The sequence below is a fragment of the Saccopteryx bilineata genome, chromosome 7 (assembly GCF_036850765.1).
Source record: "Saccopteryx bilineata isolate mSacBil1 chromosome 7, mSacBil1_pri_phased_curated, whole genome shotgun sequence".
Taxonomy (NCBI): Eukaryota; Metazoa; Chordata; class Mammalia; order Chiroptera; family Emballonuridae; genus Saccopteryx; species Saccopteryx bilineata.
The window spans coordinates 54511146-54527626 of record NC_089496.1 but is presented as its reverse complement, the minus strand read 5'-3'; the positions used below and the strand labels follow the sequence as shown (position 1 = coordinate 54527626).

At 50.5% G+C, this 16481-nt stretch overlaps 1 protein-coding gene across 6 annotated transcripts in view; it reads left to right on the top strand.

Moving 5' to 3' along the window:
• VSTM2A (V-set and transmembrane domain containing 2A) overlaps window positions 1-16481 on the top strand; it is a 28361-nt gene that overhangs the window by 8993 nt on the left and 2887 nt on the right. The window lies entirely within an intron of this gene.

Below are 16481 nucleotides of genomic sequence, written 5' to 3'. Positions count from 1 at the left end.
GCTTTATTTACCCACTCATCTGTTCACTCTCCGTTCTTTCACATTTCCCATTCTGATGTCTTCCGGGAGAGCCAGGCTGGGGTTCACTACTGCCCCCTAATGTTCCTCCACATAGACGTCCTATAGGCACAGTGGCAGAGTAGAGATGGCTGCACCGTGCGGTGACACTCCGCCCATCGAGAGGACACATGGCCTCTCCCCTCCCCACCCCACCCCGCAGCCGCCTTCCTGGGCTGGCCCGGGACCACCGTGGCAATAAGACCTGAAGAGGTCATCCCATGCGAGTCACGCTGTGCTCATCCCAGACCTGGCTTTTAAGAGGACTGGCTGCTTCCGCTGTGGCCTCTTAAGACGCCTGCCACCGTTTCAGCGGTGCACCTAGCTCTCGCTGACCTTACCCAGGGAAGCCCCCGGCCCGCTGGCCTTTCTTATCGGCCTCAGTGGCTCCTTCCCTGCACCGTGAGCGGTCCCCAGGTGGCTCTGCCACCTGCACGGGCCGACACCCAGAGTCCCGAGAGGCAACCATAGCCATGTGCTGGCACAGGCGCTCGGTGGTAGGGTACTTTGCGTCAGTCAGAGACATCATGTCCAGGCCGGGTCCCTAAACCCACATCCTCAAAACTGAATTTATTCTCTTAGATTTGTTTCACCAAAAAAAACAAATGATCTCTCTCCAATGTTCCTAAATTCTTTCCAACAACAAAATCATCATCACAATCACAGGTCTGGCCGGAGACCTCGCACGTGTTCTTACAGCCTCTCCAGTCATTGCCACCACGAATCCGTCATCCAGGCTCTTGGAAATATCCTTGAGTGATGGCACCCTGTCTGTTCCCCTGACACGGACTCAGCTCTCAGCCCGGGCCCTCTCCGCCTCCCCTTCTGTGTCAGCTGCCTCTGCCCGTGTGCCTGTCCCCACGCTGGTACCACAGGGAACAGGTCATCCCCGAGCAAGTGTGTTAGATGATGCTGTTTCCACAGCCCCTGCACTAGCTGCCGTGGGCTGACTTCCAGCCCCGTCTCTCCTGAGCCTCTCCTCCTGGCCTGTATCCTTCCGAGGGGGCATTTGCTGACTGCTGTTAGGGACTCCCTCACAACTTGTGACTTCGGGGGTGCGCTTTTCTTCTCTGCACACCTGTCATTCCCCGTGTGCTGATGCAAATCCTCTTTCCGAAGCCCTCTGCTCTGGTCGCAGTCAGAGTGTGTGTTTTCCCCGTGCAGCTCTCCAAAGCGATGTGTCTTTGGTCACGCTGAAGACACCCTCCTGCCTGGGGGTCATTTGTTTCTTGGGACTTAACTCCTTTCGGTGCCGTGCCGAGAGTCCCTCAGCGATGCCCTCCCCCGCCCCCCGCAGGGTCGCTGGGCTCCCCGGAGAGAGCTGCTTGGCCACAGACCTAGCAGCTGGCCCTCAGTTTCTTCACATGCCCACAGATGGAGCTCACGTTCGGGTCGGGGAGGACCGGAAAAGAGAGAGGGGTGGGCTCTCTCCGTCCTTAACTTCTGTTTCTTATTAACTATGGTTACATAAACAAGTGTTGTCGCTCTTCCAAGACTGAGCGAGACTCCTCAGTGGTCTTCTCAAAACTGTGTAGTGCAGGTGGCCTAGCCCGGACTGGGGCTTGTCACCAAGTCATGCTCCAGGCTTCTGGCAGCACCGGCCCACGGCTTCCACGTCTGAGCCCAGAACCAGAAATAGGCGTTTCTGTGTGTGTAGGAGCAACAAAGGGTGAGAATCATTAACTCGAAAAAGCTCTTCTCAGTGAGAAAACAAGTTTTGTTATCATTCACTATGAGGTGTGTGTGTGTGCATGTGTGTGCATGTATGTGTGTGTGCATGTGTGTGCATGTGCGCGTGTGTGCGCGCGTGTGCATGTGTGTGTGCACGTGCGCGCGTGTGCACGTGTGTGTGCATGTGCGTGCGCGTGTGTGCGCGTGTGTGCGTGTGTGTGCGTGTGTGTGCACGTGCGCGTGCGTGTGCGTGCGCGTGTGTGCGCGTGTGTGCACGTGTGTGCATGTGTGTGTGTGTGTGTGTGATGCCACAGAATACTTCTCTGTAGAAGCCGGTCTTCTGCTAGGGTCAGTTGTCCCGCGTGGAGGTGGACCTCTGCAGGGCTGTCCTGTGGTCCCGGCGCGCAGGGGCTGGCCCTGGTCAGGACTGCGGCCGTGGTGGTTACGGTGTAGCGAGGTTTCCACGTGTGCGGAGACTGTCGGCGTCTCTGGTCATCCAGCGGGAAGGCTGGTTCTCTGAGCTGCGTTTCCACAGTGACGGGACCCTGAGCTGGAGAGGCAGCTGCTGCTACAGCTGCTCGGAGCCGGGAGCCCCCGGGCCCTGGGCTGGCACGCCCCGTAGCTGTGGCAGCCTTCCAGAGGCGGCCAGCCTCAGCAGAAACGATCTTCAGACAGAAGTCAGCGCCGGCGGGGAGGGCCGGGAGGCCGGCGGGGCTGCCGAGGGACCGTCCTTCTGGTCTGCAAGTCGGGGACGCGGGGCTCCGCATGGGAGGGGGGGGAGAGAGCCAGGCGTGTAACTCAGCCCGTAATGTTGACTTTGGTTTAAATGACCCAGCTTGGCTGCTTACCCTGGAAAAATTAATTTGATCATTGCTATGCTATCGGTTAAACGGCTGCTGTGTAAAGCAAGCGTGTATGAATAAGATGGAAAAAAAAATAGATTTGAGGCTACGCTCGGGATAATACAGGCCAAGGAGCCCGCTCGAGATCGTGTTTGAACTGGAATTAGGTAGATGAATAGTCCATACTGGCGACGTTCTCCCGCAAACCGTGGTTAACCTGATGCATTGAAATTCAGGGCTCGCCGGGTCTGCGGCACCGAGGCCCAGCTGTCGGACGCAGGGCTCGCCAATGTGCGAAGGGCCACACTGGGGGCCCATCTGTCTGCCAGCGCTCGGAGCTCCTGTCTCTAAGGGTTTTCACGGAGCTGTCCGAGAAGCAGCTCTGCGGGCAGCTGAGCAAAGCCCTGGGAAGTGGCTGCAGAGACTTCCCTCTGTTGGTCAAGGTCACACACACACAGAGGTCCTACCAGCAAGGTGAGGGCTCCTCCCCGCAGGGAACGCTGCTGCCACCGCCGGTAGCCTGACACACGGGGGCACCCGTGCAGCTGCCGAGAGCAGAGGTAGACAGGAGGATGCTTCTCCGACCTCAGCCTCTGTCCCAGCCGCTCAGCGGCAGAGGCGGCGGGCACAGCGGTCAGGGAGGAGGACTGTTCACATCTCAGCCTCGTCACTCGGGGCTGTGCTTGTCCCCGTGTCCCCCTGTTCTCATTCTGAAGATGTGATGCCATTACATACAGAGAGAGCACGGCACTGATCAAGCCTCCATCAGTGATAGCTACCACTTGTTGGGTTAATATTTATACAATGACTAGTGCACTGTGCTTATCCATGGTGACCATTACCAGCCGTGAAGCGAGGGCAGGAAGTGCGGCCCACCACCCCGCCCTGCCGCGGCGAGGCTGTGCCTCGCTGGGTGTGTGTCGGGGACGGGCTGAAGGAGGCGGGTGCTTCTTCATTCTTGGCTTCTGCCTTACTGCTTATAATTTCAGAACTTTCTCTTTTTTTTCTTCTATCACAATGCCATTTGCTGATAAATTGTCACCCTACATAACCATACCAGATTAGCCACCAGCCAGCTAGATCCTCACCGTAAAACATAACAACATTCCAAGGGGCTTCCTAAGAATTGGAACTGCGTGCCCTGAATAAGCGACCTGTGTCAGAAGGCACAACTGCACGAGTGGGCTAATGTCTCCATTCAATTCGAGCTGTCAGAAGAGACCCTTGAAATTTGTTAAATCATTAACCTAAATTATAGATTCATCTAAAAACACAAACGAGTGAAAATCTTGTTAAATCTGTACGAAGAGAAGGCCCTGGCCGGTTGGCTCAGTGGTAGAGCGTCGGCCTGGCGTGCAGGAGTCCCAGGTTCAATTCCCAGCCAGGGCACACAGGAGAAGCGCCCATCTGCTTCTCCACCCCTCCCCCTCTCCTTCCTCTCTGTCTCTCTCTTCCCCTCCCGCAGCCAAGGCTCCATTGGAGCAAAAGTTGGCCCGGGCGCTGGGGATGGCTCTGTGGCCTCCGCCTCAGGCACTAGAATGGCTCTGGTTGCAACAGAGTGACGCCCCAGATGGGGCAGAGCATCGCCCCCTGGTGGGCATGCCGGGTGGATCCCGGTCGGGCACATGAGGGAGTCTGTCTGACTGCCTCCCCATTTCCAACTTCAGAAAAATACAAAAAAAAAAAGAAAAAAAAATCTGTACAAAGAGAAAAAGAAAGTGGGTTTAGAACCCTGTGATAAACGTGCCCCAGGCTGGAGCGGCCCGTAGACACAGATTTGAGTTGGAGAGTCACCCGTGCGTGACTGGTTTGTTGAGTGAGTGGTGCACGAGATCTCTGAACCTCAGAGCCCTTCCTGATAAAACTGAGGTGGCAACGCACATTGTCCTGAGGCCACTGTCAGCACTCAGGGACCTCAGAGTCGACCTGGCACATGACCCAGCTCAGCAGCCGTGAGTCCTCTTCCACTTCACCTGTCAGGGATGGAAGTGGAGTTTTAAACAGCCGTGATCTACGAGGATAGCTGAGGAAGGCGATCATGAAGAGAGGTGGAAAAAAAATAAGAAACCTGGAGAGCTCTAAAATTATGTAACAATTTAATATCTGATGAATTAAAAATCTAATCATGAAGGCAGGATTGATTTAATTAATAAATGACAAAAAGAAACCTATGATCACGGCCTGACCTGTGGTGGCGCAGTGGATAAAGCGTCGACCTGGAACACTAAGGTCACTGGTTCAAAACCCAGGCCTTGCCTGGTCAAGGCTCATATGGGAGTTGATGCTTCCTGTTCTTCCTCCCTTCTCTCTCTCTCTCTCTCTCTCTCTCTCTCTCCACTCTCTAAAATGAATAAATAAAATCTAAAAGAAAAAAGAACCTATGATCACAATTTATGATATGCCGTATATCCAAGTGAACTGTGATTAAAGAGCTAAGCAAAAAGAAAAATCAGATATAGGAAACAGAGCACAAAATCAGAGGCCTGAGGCTTTGAAGGTTTATAGTTACAGAAAAAAAAAGCAAATGAAAAGAATATTTTACTATACAGAATTTAAAATACGGGCTTAACTTACAAATGTAACCAAAAATTGAAGCCACAGACCAGGAATTATCTGTATCTATCATACTTAGGAAGGAGAGAGGGTCCGCTTTGCAGATGCTGTGATTATGTAATCCACGCCACATGACTTAGAGATTTCAAAAGGAATCATGTAATATTGATAGAGACAAAATAAAGATCTATGTTGAAATCAATTCTCTGTGTGACAGCAATACTCAAACAGAAAATATTTGGGGCAAAATATATAATCAGTAGTAACAACAAAAATGTATAAAATATCTAGTTTTTTTTTTCAAAGTTAATAAGTGATTGGTATAAATAGGAAGGCCATTGGAACACTTTGTTAAAACCCATCAGGTTGGGATAAACTTGCTATCTTTTGGGCGGACAGTCATTTCAGAATTGTAAATACTACGTGGCAGGGTTTTCAAAAGTATATGGGCTTGATACACTCCCAGGAAAAACCCTAGTTGTTTTTTTAAAACCTGACATGTGTAGGCCCTGGCCGGTTGGCTCAGCGGTAGAGCATCGGCCTGGTGTGCGGGGGACCCGGGTTTGATTCCCGGCCAGGGCACACAGGAGAAGCGCCCATTTGCTTCTCCACCCCCACCCTCCTTCCTCTCTGTCTCTCTCTTCCCCTCCCTCAGCCGAGGCTCCATTGGAGCAAAGATGGCCCGGGCGCTGGGGATGGCTCCTTGGCCTCTGCCCCAGGCGCTAGGAGTGGCTCTGGTTGCGGCAGAGCGACGCCCCGGAGGGGCAGAGCATCGCCCCCTGGTGGGCAGAGCGTCGCCCCTGGTGGGCGTGCCGGGTGGATCCCGGTCGGGCGCATGCGGGATTCTGTCTGACTGTCTATCCCGGTTTCCAGCTTCGGAAAAACAAACAAACAAAAAAAAAAGATAAGGAAAAAAAAAAAAGTCAAGAGGTTACGATTTTCAATTCTTTGATTATTGTGTCTCTATTAATAACATTTGTACAATGGTAATTTATTACTTCCGTTATAAGGGGAAAAATATTATTTAAAATCTCCCAAATTTAAAAATAAGCAATGACAGCTCATAAGAAGGAAAAAAAACTTAACAAAAAAAGATATCTATTCAACAAATAAATACAGAAAAAGTGGAACTATGGGGCTGTGTGACTGTGGTGCTCCTGACGAACTAAAAATACATAAACACACATGTACATGTATGTACACATGCATGTATGTATAGATCCATACATGGACGTTAAAAGTGCTGTTGTGAATCTGCCGTACTCAGCAATTGCTAGTAGCATTGACAATTAAGAGCAATATATCTTATTTCCTAAAATCTGAGTGGAGAATCTGCCCATCAAATTATTCTTTCTGTTTTTCTAAACAAAGTGGGTGTGCTTGATAAAAACCTATTGATTGAATAAATCAAGTACAGATAAAGCCCATTAATAAAACATTCTGCAGTCATTCTTCCTCTCAATGGTCTGAGTCAGTCAGTCCCCGATTCAGAGTTGGGTTCAGTGGTGAGCGATGGTGTGGTCTTTGGGAGTGTCAGGGAAAATCAATGCACTGGAATATTTATCAAGGATAATTGTGTTTCCTTTCCTATGACTGCTTCAAAAAGTCTGAGAGAGCATTTCTGCATGAATTCAGAATGCCACGTGCATACAAGAGACCCACCACAAACTGAAGTCATAATTAGAGCAAATTGTAAGAGCTAGGACGTTGCAAAGGGTAAAGCCACATCTTCAGCCATTTGGAAAGTATTTTATTCCTAATTTTTCTGATTAAACAAATGTATTTGCCATGAAAGAAATTTCTCAAATCTGTTAGCATCATAAAGAGTTCACCCACTAAATAGGGGGCGGGGGGAGCTTTAGAATATAAAGATTTATCCTACTTCCAAAGATCTGAAAATATTATAAAGGTTTTCAAAGAAAAATGTAACGGTCCTGCGAATGTACCGTGCAAACTCAGGAGACACGATTCCTTCTGACATCTGCCAAATGGTGAGGTCCAGTGAACTCTGAGCAGTCCAAGTAACAAGCTAATGAAGGGTGAGGAAAACAAACATGTGAATTGTATCTTGATACTTCTGGTGTTACAGAAGTACCTAGCACTGTGCTTAGCACATAATTAGAGTTAAACTAATGGTTTGGGATTGAAGATGATGTTTTGGCAAAGCACTTACGAGGATAAAACCACTGCTAAGAAGACACATGATTTTTTTTTTATGTAATTTGCTCAACCTTTAAGAAAGCAACTGCAGCCCATATGGGTGCTAATGGAGAGAGAGAGAGAGAGAGACTATTCAAAAATAGCATTTGGAGGCCCTGGCCGGTTGGCTCAGTGGTAGAGCGTCGGCCTGGCATGCAGGAGTCCCGGGTTCGATTCCTGACCAGGGCAAACAGGAGAAGCGCCCATCTGCTTCTCCACTCCTCCCCCTCTCCTTCCTCTCTGTCTCTCTCTTCCCCTCCTGCAGCCGAGGCTCCATTGGAGCAAAGTAGGCCCGGGTGCTGAGAATGGCTCCATGGCCTCTGCCTCAGGCGCTAGAATGGCTCTGGTTGCAACAGAGCGACGTCCCAGATGGGCAGAGCATCACCCCCTAGTGGGCATGCCGGGTGGATCCCGGTTGGGTGCATGCAGGAGTCAAAAAATATATATAGCATTTGGACTATCCTTCATTCCATAATCATGGCAACAATATTCATTTAGTTGAAATTCTATTTCATAACAAATTATATCTAGAAAGTTTGAGAATTAATCCCTTGCAACTATATAGTTTTGTTTGCATGCCTTGATGCATAGAATATGGATTTTAAAAAAAAAGATACCTTCAACTCTATCAGTTGCTTAAGTCTGATAGCTAAGAAAATTTCTGTTATGAAGATAATTTATTAAGCATTCTAATCCAGGTAACTTTGAAATAGTTATATTAAGGAAAAGGGTAAAATTATTGGCTCAAACTTGGAAAAATATATGGATAAAGTCTTAAGAAATGTCACTTATGTAAAAATAAGTGTTTTCTGAAGTTTTAACATTGATGCTTTTCTATATCTTATGGCATTAGGTCCTAAGTAAGCTTTTCTTCAAAAACAACAACAACAACAAATACTGCTGAACAATTAAAGTTAATTTGTATGTGTGTGTGACAGAGACAGAGAGAGGGACAGATAGAGACAGACAGACAGGAAGGGAGAGAGATGAGAAGCATCAATTCTTCGTTGCGGCACCTTAGTTGTTCATTGATTGCTTTCCCATATGTGCCTTGACCAGAGGGCTACAGCAGACCGAGTGACCCTTTGCTCAAGCTAACAACCTTGGGCTCAAGCTGGTGAGCCCGTGCTCAAACCAGATGAGGCCATGCTCAAGCCAGCGACCTGGGAGTTTCAAACCTGGGTCCTCCACGTCCCAATTCGATGCTCTATCCACTGCGCCACTGCCTGGTCAGGCTGAAGTTAATTCTTTTAACTTGGGCAAACTCGGTATTTTTAAAACCTGGCGAGAGCCTTCCCTTTTCCAATTTATAAAAGAAGATGCGTGAAAAATGAAACCATATGCAAAGCGACATTTCTTTCCTTCTTTCACTTCTACGTCTTGCCTCTGAGTGTTTCGGTTGCCATTGCTCTCGCTTACCAGACGTGTTTCCATCTCTGCTGAGTCATTCTTCCCGGGGTGAGGCTGGAGGTGGGATTGATGACAACACGCGGAGAGTGTGGGTGGCACAGCAGGGAGGGACTGCTCACACAGGCACTCTCGTTTCTCTCGCCTCTTTGCTCAGTCGTCAATAACCCTAGCTGTCCTCACTCGGGGCAAACCACCCCAGCCTCCCCCCACCCCGGGCACAGGGCCTGCAGCACAGCACCTGCACTGGTCCCTGTTGTCCTCACAGTTCCCCCCAGTCTACTCCCCGGGTCGATGTACTTATTTAAGCCCTTAGAGAAATCCAGCACTTCCCAGCCACGGGCAGCAAAGGCACAGGTCTGAGCGATCCCGAATACGAAATTCGCGACCTTTCCAACAAGGTGCGCGTTAATATCTACCTTTGTGTCACGAATACGGAGTTTGCTGATGAATAGTGAAAACATACACACCGGAGACAGATTTAAGCTCCGTGAGCAGACAGTGCCGGGCGCTTCTGCAACATTTATTTATACACCTGTCAATGCAACGCTGAGAATCAGTTATTCTAACTTATGCATGAAGCGGTTATTAAGTACACGTGGGATGAAAACTGCGCTGTTTGCAAATATTTCACTTGTTTTTCCACGGATTGATAGGTTGTCCCTTCCTCGTCATCCCAGCCACTCATGTTCCCACCCGTGTCTAACAGGCGTCACTGAGGAGGGAAGGTGTCCGGGTGTGCAGACCGCCCGTGGAAATGAGGACATCGACGGGCTGGTCGAGTCCAGCAGAACTGGTGTTGGACCTCAGCTCCATCAGCGCCCAGCTGAGGGAGCTCGAGCACGTTGTATGCCCCCCCCCCACCTCAGCAAAACCCCAAGTACAATAGCAACCTCACAGATCAGTCAGGGGTACAGAAATAATACGTGCTCAGGAAGTGTTAGCTACTCTCATCCTCGTCCTCTTCCTCTTCCTCATCCTCATCGTCCTGTCTGCATCCAGAGCAGTTCGTACGGGGATGAGCAAATTACAGTGAAATGTGCTGTCTTAAGATGCACTGCAGATTTAGCAAGCTGGAGGCATAAGTGCTTCTTTTTATTTTTTTCTTCTTTTTCCAAGTGAAAGGAGGGGAGATAGAGAAACAGATTCCCACATGCGCCCCCACCGGGATCCGCCCAGCAACCCCCATCTGAGGCCATGCTCACAACCAACCCATTTTTAGCACCTGAGGTGGATGGAGGCTCCACGGTGCCTGGGGCCAATGCACTTGAATCAATAGAGCCCTGGCTGCGGGAGGAGAAGAGAGAGAAAGAGAGAAGAGGGAAAGGGAGAGGTGGAGAAGCAGATAGTCATTTCTCCTGTGTGCTCTAACTGGGGATTGAACCCGGGACACCCACAAGCCCAGCTATTGCTCTGCCACTGAGCCAACCAGCCAGAGCACAGACGCACTCCTATGGGTCCCTCTCTGAGGCCCCAAGGAAAGCGGAAACCTTGAAAGTCCTTACAAGTACTCGTAAGCAAGAGAGTGTGGAACATGCTGAGGCGAATGGGGCATCCCCGTGTGCCTGGTCATGTAGAGCCTGTGGACGTTGGCAACTGTCCGTCTCTCCCTGACCCACAGGAAGAGACCTTCTCAGGAGCAGAGAAGTGTGCCTGTGCTGACCCAGGTCACGCAGGACAGGACGCTTAAACAGTGACTGCCGCCATTCCGGGGCTCAAGCAAATAAGCAGTTTACGTTCCGGCTCAAATTGAAGCACTTTTTTTACATATATATATAAATAGGAGATTTCTGGAAGAAATTGGCCCTGGACCCATAAGAATTCTAATAAAAAAGGTATTCTTTTCAAAAAATTATAGGCTAGAATCATCCTTTCACTTTCACAAAATAAAGGTTCTGGAGTCAGAGCCCTCGCAGGAGAGAAATTGTCGTCTTCCTCTTTTCTTACTTCTTTTGATTCTGCCAGATACTCAGAGAAGAAGAAGAAGAGGAGGAGGAGGAGGAGGAGGAGGAGGAGGAGGAGGAGGAGGAGAGAGAAAGAAAGAAGAGAAAACATATGGAGGACAATACCTCTCTGCAGATGGATACTCTGACCCAGACTGTTCTCATATCTTATCCAAACCAACTACATGTTGTGCTGATATAAGAAAGTAATCCATCAGGGGTTCACCAACCGGAGAAAGTGGATGTATTTAAAGAGCTGGTCAACCTGAGATGGAATCAACTCTCTATGTCCCGATGCTCACTTAGTCCTTTGAATTCAATACTCAACTCCTCTCCTGATGATCTTTCCCGGGGACCAAGGGTTTGTGTCGTTCTGTCTCTCCCTGTCACTAACTTGAGGTGGCACTTTGAACAATCACCTTAAACTTTTGATCCCCGTCTATCAAATCTGAATCAAAAGCTTGGGAAAAGAGAAGTTCTTAAAAAAAGAAGAAGACACGTAAGAAGAATGAGGAAACCATCTCTCGCCCAACTATTTAAATGAACTTGGAGGAAACTTTAAGTTCTGAAAGGCTATATAATACGAAAAGTTCAGCATATTATGGTATCATAAGACATTCGGTCGTCTCTATGGAGCAAAACCCACTTTATTTATTGTTCGTGTTTAGGTAAACTGGGAGGCTGGTGTTTTCATAGTCAGTGTTTTTATTAGCTCAGAGCTGGGGAAAAGAAGTTTTTATAGCAAATATTTTTCTTTTCTCTAAAGCATGTTACAGCTGGCACATTTTCTCTGCAAAGATTAGTGGACATTTAAATAATAGCTCCACATCTTGGTTTAACAGATGTGGAGACAAACGGGGCCAGGTTGGCCGCCCCAGGCAGTTCCAGAAAAGAGCTCGTCTGCATCCCTGCTGCTCCCACCGCTTCTCTGTGGCTGTTTCCATGCCTTTGCCTGACCGCCTGTTCTCCACGGGACCTGTAGGGGGCGTGGCCCCAAGCTGCCGATCGGCACGTTCCTGATCTGTGGGGTGGCGGGGTGGTGTGGAGGAACTCACGCGATGTTGGCCCCAAGCTGCCAATCCGCACGTTCCTGATCTGCGGGGTGGCGGGGTGGTGTGGAGGAACTCACGCGATGTTGGCCCCAAGCTGCCAATCCGCACGTTCCTGATCTGCGGGGTGGCGGGGTGCTGTGGAGGAACTCACGCGATGTTGGCCCCAAGCTGCCAATCCGCACGTTCCTGATCTGTGGGGTGGCGGGGTGCTGTGGAGGAACTCACGCGATGTTGGCCCCAAGCTGCCGATCGATCCGCACGTTCCTGATCTGCGGGGTGGCGGGTGGTGCGGAGGAACTCACGCGATGTTGGCCCCAAGCTGCCAATCCGCACGTTCCTGATCTGCGGGGTGGCGGGGTGCTGTGGAGGAACTCACGCGATGTTGGCCCCAAGCTGCCGATCGATCGGCACGTTCCTGATCTGCGGGGTGGCGGGGTGCTGTGGAGGAACTCACGCGATGTTGGCCCCAAGCTGCCGGTCGGCACGTTCCTGATCTGTGGGGTGGCGGGGTGGTGTGGAGGAACTCACGCGATGTTGGCCCCAAGCTGCCAATCCGCACGTTCCTGATCTGCGGGGTGGCGGGGTGGTGTGGAGGAACTCACGCGATGTTGGCCCCAAGCTGCCGATCGATCGGCACGTTCCTGATCTGTGGGGTGGCGGGGTGCTGTGGAGGAACTCACGCGATGTTGGCCCCAAGCTGCCGATCGATCGGCACGTTCCTGATCTGTGGGGTGGCGGGGTGCTGTGGAGGAACTCACGCGATGTTGGCCCCAAGCTGCCGATCGATCGGCACGTTCCTGATCTGCGGGGTGGCGGGGTGGTGTGGAGGAACTCACGCGATGTTGGCCCCAAGCTGCCAATCCGCACGTTCCTGATCTGCGGGGTGGCGGGTGGTGCGGAGGAACTCACGCGATGTTGGCCCCAAGCTGCGGGTCGGCACGTTCCTGATCTGCGGGGTGGCGGGGTGCTGTGGAGGAACTCACGCGATGTTGGCCCCAAGCTGCCGATCGATCGGCACGTTCCTGATCTGTGGGGTGGCGGGGTGGTGCGGAGGAACTCACGCGATGTTGGCCCCAAGCTGCTGATCCGCACGTTCCTGATCTGCGGGGTGGCGGGTGGTGCGGAGGAACTCACGCGATGTTGGCCCCAAGCTGCTGATCCGCACGTTCCTGATCTGCGGGGTGGCGGGTGGTGCGGAGGAACTCACGCGATGTCTACAGGGGGCCTCCTGCCCCTTCCCGGACACACAGCAGACACCTCGCCCACTTTCCTCGCTTTGGAGACGGCGGTGAGCACCCAGAGGGCCGGGGGCAGCCTGACACAGCAGGCCCACCGTGTCCCTGCCCCATGATGGTAGATCCAGGAAGAAGGCGTGGTGGTCCGGGCGGCACCGTCTGCAGAGGGAGGTGCAGAAGGGAGCTGGGTTCTCCCACCGGGCAGACAGGTGAGAGGCATGGGGCAGACGTCCCTGTTGGGGACACTGTGCTGAGTTCAGTGAAGCAGGGAGCTGGGAGATTTAGCTGTCCGTGACCATGACCATCATGCTAACGGTAGTGTAGCTGCAAACCGCCGCCTCTACCTGATGGCTAAGGATGCCACAGTGACATCCACTGAGTTGTCATTGTTTATATTTTTGGGGGGGGGGGGCTTAGATGGAATTTTCTACTACTCTCTGTAACAGTCATTATCATAAAGATAAAAAATTGCAGACATTTTGTTTATCATAGTTTTCCTGGGCCAAACTCTCGTTTGCCACCGACCCCCTCTTGGGAAAGGCTTGCGGGCCACATCTCGGGGAAGGCAGTGTGACGAGAGGGGCTGAGAACGGGAAGCTGAGTTTCCATGCTCCTGGGACTTGGAAGAAGACTTCCTAGACCTCCCCGCCGGCCACGTGGGGAGAGCCCCCATCTTAAAAGGAGCACAGGGGAGCTCCCTTGCGAGAGCAGCTCTGTGGAAATCTTCCAGCATACGAACAGACGACAGGCCTCTTGATTACACAGAAGGCGAAGGAAGCTAGAAACGGCCTTCTAAACTGGAGAGAGACCTCCAGGGTCTTTCTATCCGGGGCTCCTCATCTCACTGCGCGCCCTCCCCCCCCCACCCGTTCCTCACCCCATTTCGGTAGCAGCACCTCCCCTTCTTCCTCACACAGTGTTTTGTGTCGGAGGGAAAAGTTTAAAACCTCTTACAGTGTTGTCTTAGGCATCAGGAGTCAACGAAAAACAATTGTTCAAATTTCAGCCCTTGCCTTTCATGAGCGTGTACGGGCAATCCGTGAGACAGGCTATGGACATAAGGAATGCCAGGTCAGCGCGAGCCATGCCGCAGCCAGAGGGGGAAGGCCCCGCGGAAATCCTGCTGGTCTGCAGAGGCAAGAGAGGTGACCAGGGGGTGCTGGGAACAGACACAGTGGACAGCAGGCCATCTGAGGGCGAGAGTTGCTTCAATGCCTGGTCGTATCAAGGTGTAAGACAGGGGTCCCCAAACTACGGCCCGCGGGCCACATGCGGCCCCCGCTGCACTTCCGGAAGGGGCATCTCTTTCATTGGTGGTCAATGAAAGGAGCACATTGACCATCTCATTAGCCAAAAGCAGGCCCATAGTTCCCATTGAAATACTGGTCAGTTTCTTGATTTAAATTTACTTGTTTTTTATTTTAAATATTGTATTTGTTCCCGTTTTGTTTTTTTACTTTAAAATAAGATATGTGCAGTGTGCATAGAGATTTGTTCATAGTTTTTTTTATAGTCCGGCCCTCCAACGGTCTGAAGGACAGTGAACTGGCCCCTGTGTAAAAAGTTTGGGGACCCCTGGTGTAAGAGATTATCCTGGTTGGCCCGAACACAGAGCCAATCTAAAGAAAGGAGGGGGAAAAAAATAGCAAGATAGGTGATCCTATTCTAACACAATGTCTGATTCTAATATGGGAAAATACCTGAGTCATTATGATGCTCGTTTTAGAAAACATGAAAGAAATCAGTAGCTTCGCTGGGATCTTAGAAGTGAGGGGCCGTAGAGACGGTTAGAACCCAAGACTTCCTGACTGCGATCCTCGCTCTCTTCCATTCACAGACCTAACACATTTCTGTCTGTGCCCATGAGCCTAGGGCAGGAAGGGCAGATGAAGTCTGCTTCCTGCGAAAAGAAATGTGTAACTGTCTGTAGACTAGACCACCGCTCGTCTATAAATAAAGAACGTTTCTACTCGGAATAGCAAACGATGTTGTATTCAGAACAGCGTACCTCGGAACGAACTTGACTCCCGGGGAGTATTTGTTCCACGTCCCCGGGGACACACGAGAGCGTTGTAGATTCTCAGATGGCACTTGCTAAGTCGTTGGGGGGGTTACAGAAGATCAAGGACATATCTCTTCGTTCAAGGCATACATAAGATAGATCTAGGAGGGAGAAACCATCAGGGACTCGCTTTAGAATTGGCTGTGCCAGGAAATAAAAGCGCTGTTATTGGCCTGACAGAAATAAATGTCACCGAATTAAAAATACGCCAGGAAGTGCGTGCGCCGAGAGTGCGGGTGAATCGTGTGTGTGGTGAGGGAAGGGCGCTGTCACGATGGCAGATTGGCTAGGAGAGGGCACTTGACGTCCGAGTGGCCTTAAAATACCCTTTTGAGTGTGTCATTAGATTTCTCTGCAGTTCTACTACTGCTCGTGTAAATTCTGCTTTAACTTGCACATGCTGGACCTCGGATGGTAGGAAATGTTGGGGCCATGGGAAGCAGCCGCGCCCCTCCGACCCTGCAGGAATGAAATGATCCGCCAGGCGTTTCCTCTGACGGGTCGTTTACCCTACAAAGGGAAAGGATGATACACAGTTTCAGCGGGTTTGAGCCCTCTGCAGTGCCCATGTTGAAAAAGGGAAGCAGGGTTTCACAAAACATCTCTTCCGAAGAGTGGCCGTTTTACCCAGTTTTATCGGGCTTAGCGTTTTTGAACGTTTATGCCACTGACTATTTATTTAAAGAGCCGTGCAATCATTCTTTTTTTTTTTTTTCTTCACAAAAATGAATCCCTATCAAAGAACCTGTCCTCCAAGGGTAACAAGGAAACGTATCCCACTTGGGGAAGCCCTCACGCCAGTAGTTCTTGCATAGATCGGATGTATCTTCCTTACCCGATCTCTGGTCTCAGAGCTGCCTGGGGACTGTCCCCTCCATTTCCCGTTTTTGAATCTTATCACCCATCACCCCCTCTGGGTCTTCAGCCACTAGGTTTCTGTGAGGACATCTCGTGTTGAATATACGGCTCACCCGCCAGACAGAGGTGCGCCCATAGCCGCGCTAAAGTAACCTCACAGGAAAAGCAGCCCCACGGGGCTGCTGGCCGCCACGCGAGAACCAAGCCCCAAACAATTCTGCTCCGGTGACTTTTTGACGGTCCATGTTTTCAATTGTTTTCTTGACCGGTGTGGACCTGAACCTACCTGATTGAGCCGAAATATTCAAAAGGTTGAATCTCTCTACGCTTACCCCCTTCAAACCCTTTTAATATTTTCCAATTATAAAAAAAAAAAAAAAAAAGAAAGAAAAAGAAAATAATGCTTTGGGCCCGATTACATTCTTGCTTTCTTGCTAATATAGGTATTTGATACACCATTTGTAACTAGATGTCGGACAGATTAAAATATATTAGGAAAGAATTGCAAAAGCACGATTGAATTCTCTCCCTTACATAGTCTGAGGCCCTTTCGAAAACTGTCAAATTCCTGATAGCACTGACTGTTCCTCAGGCGCCAAGGG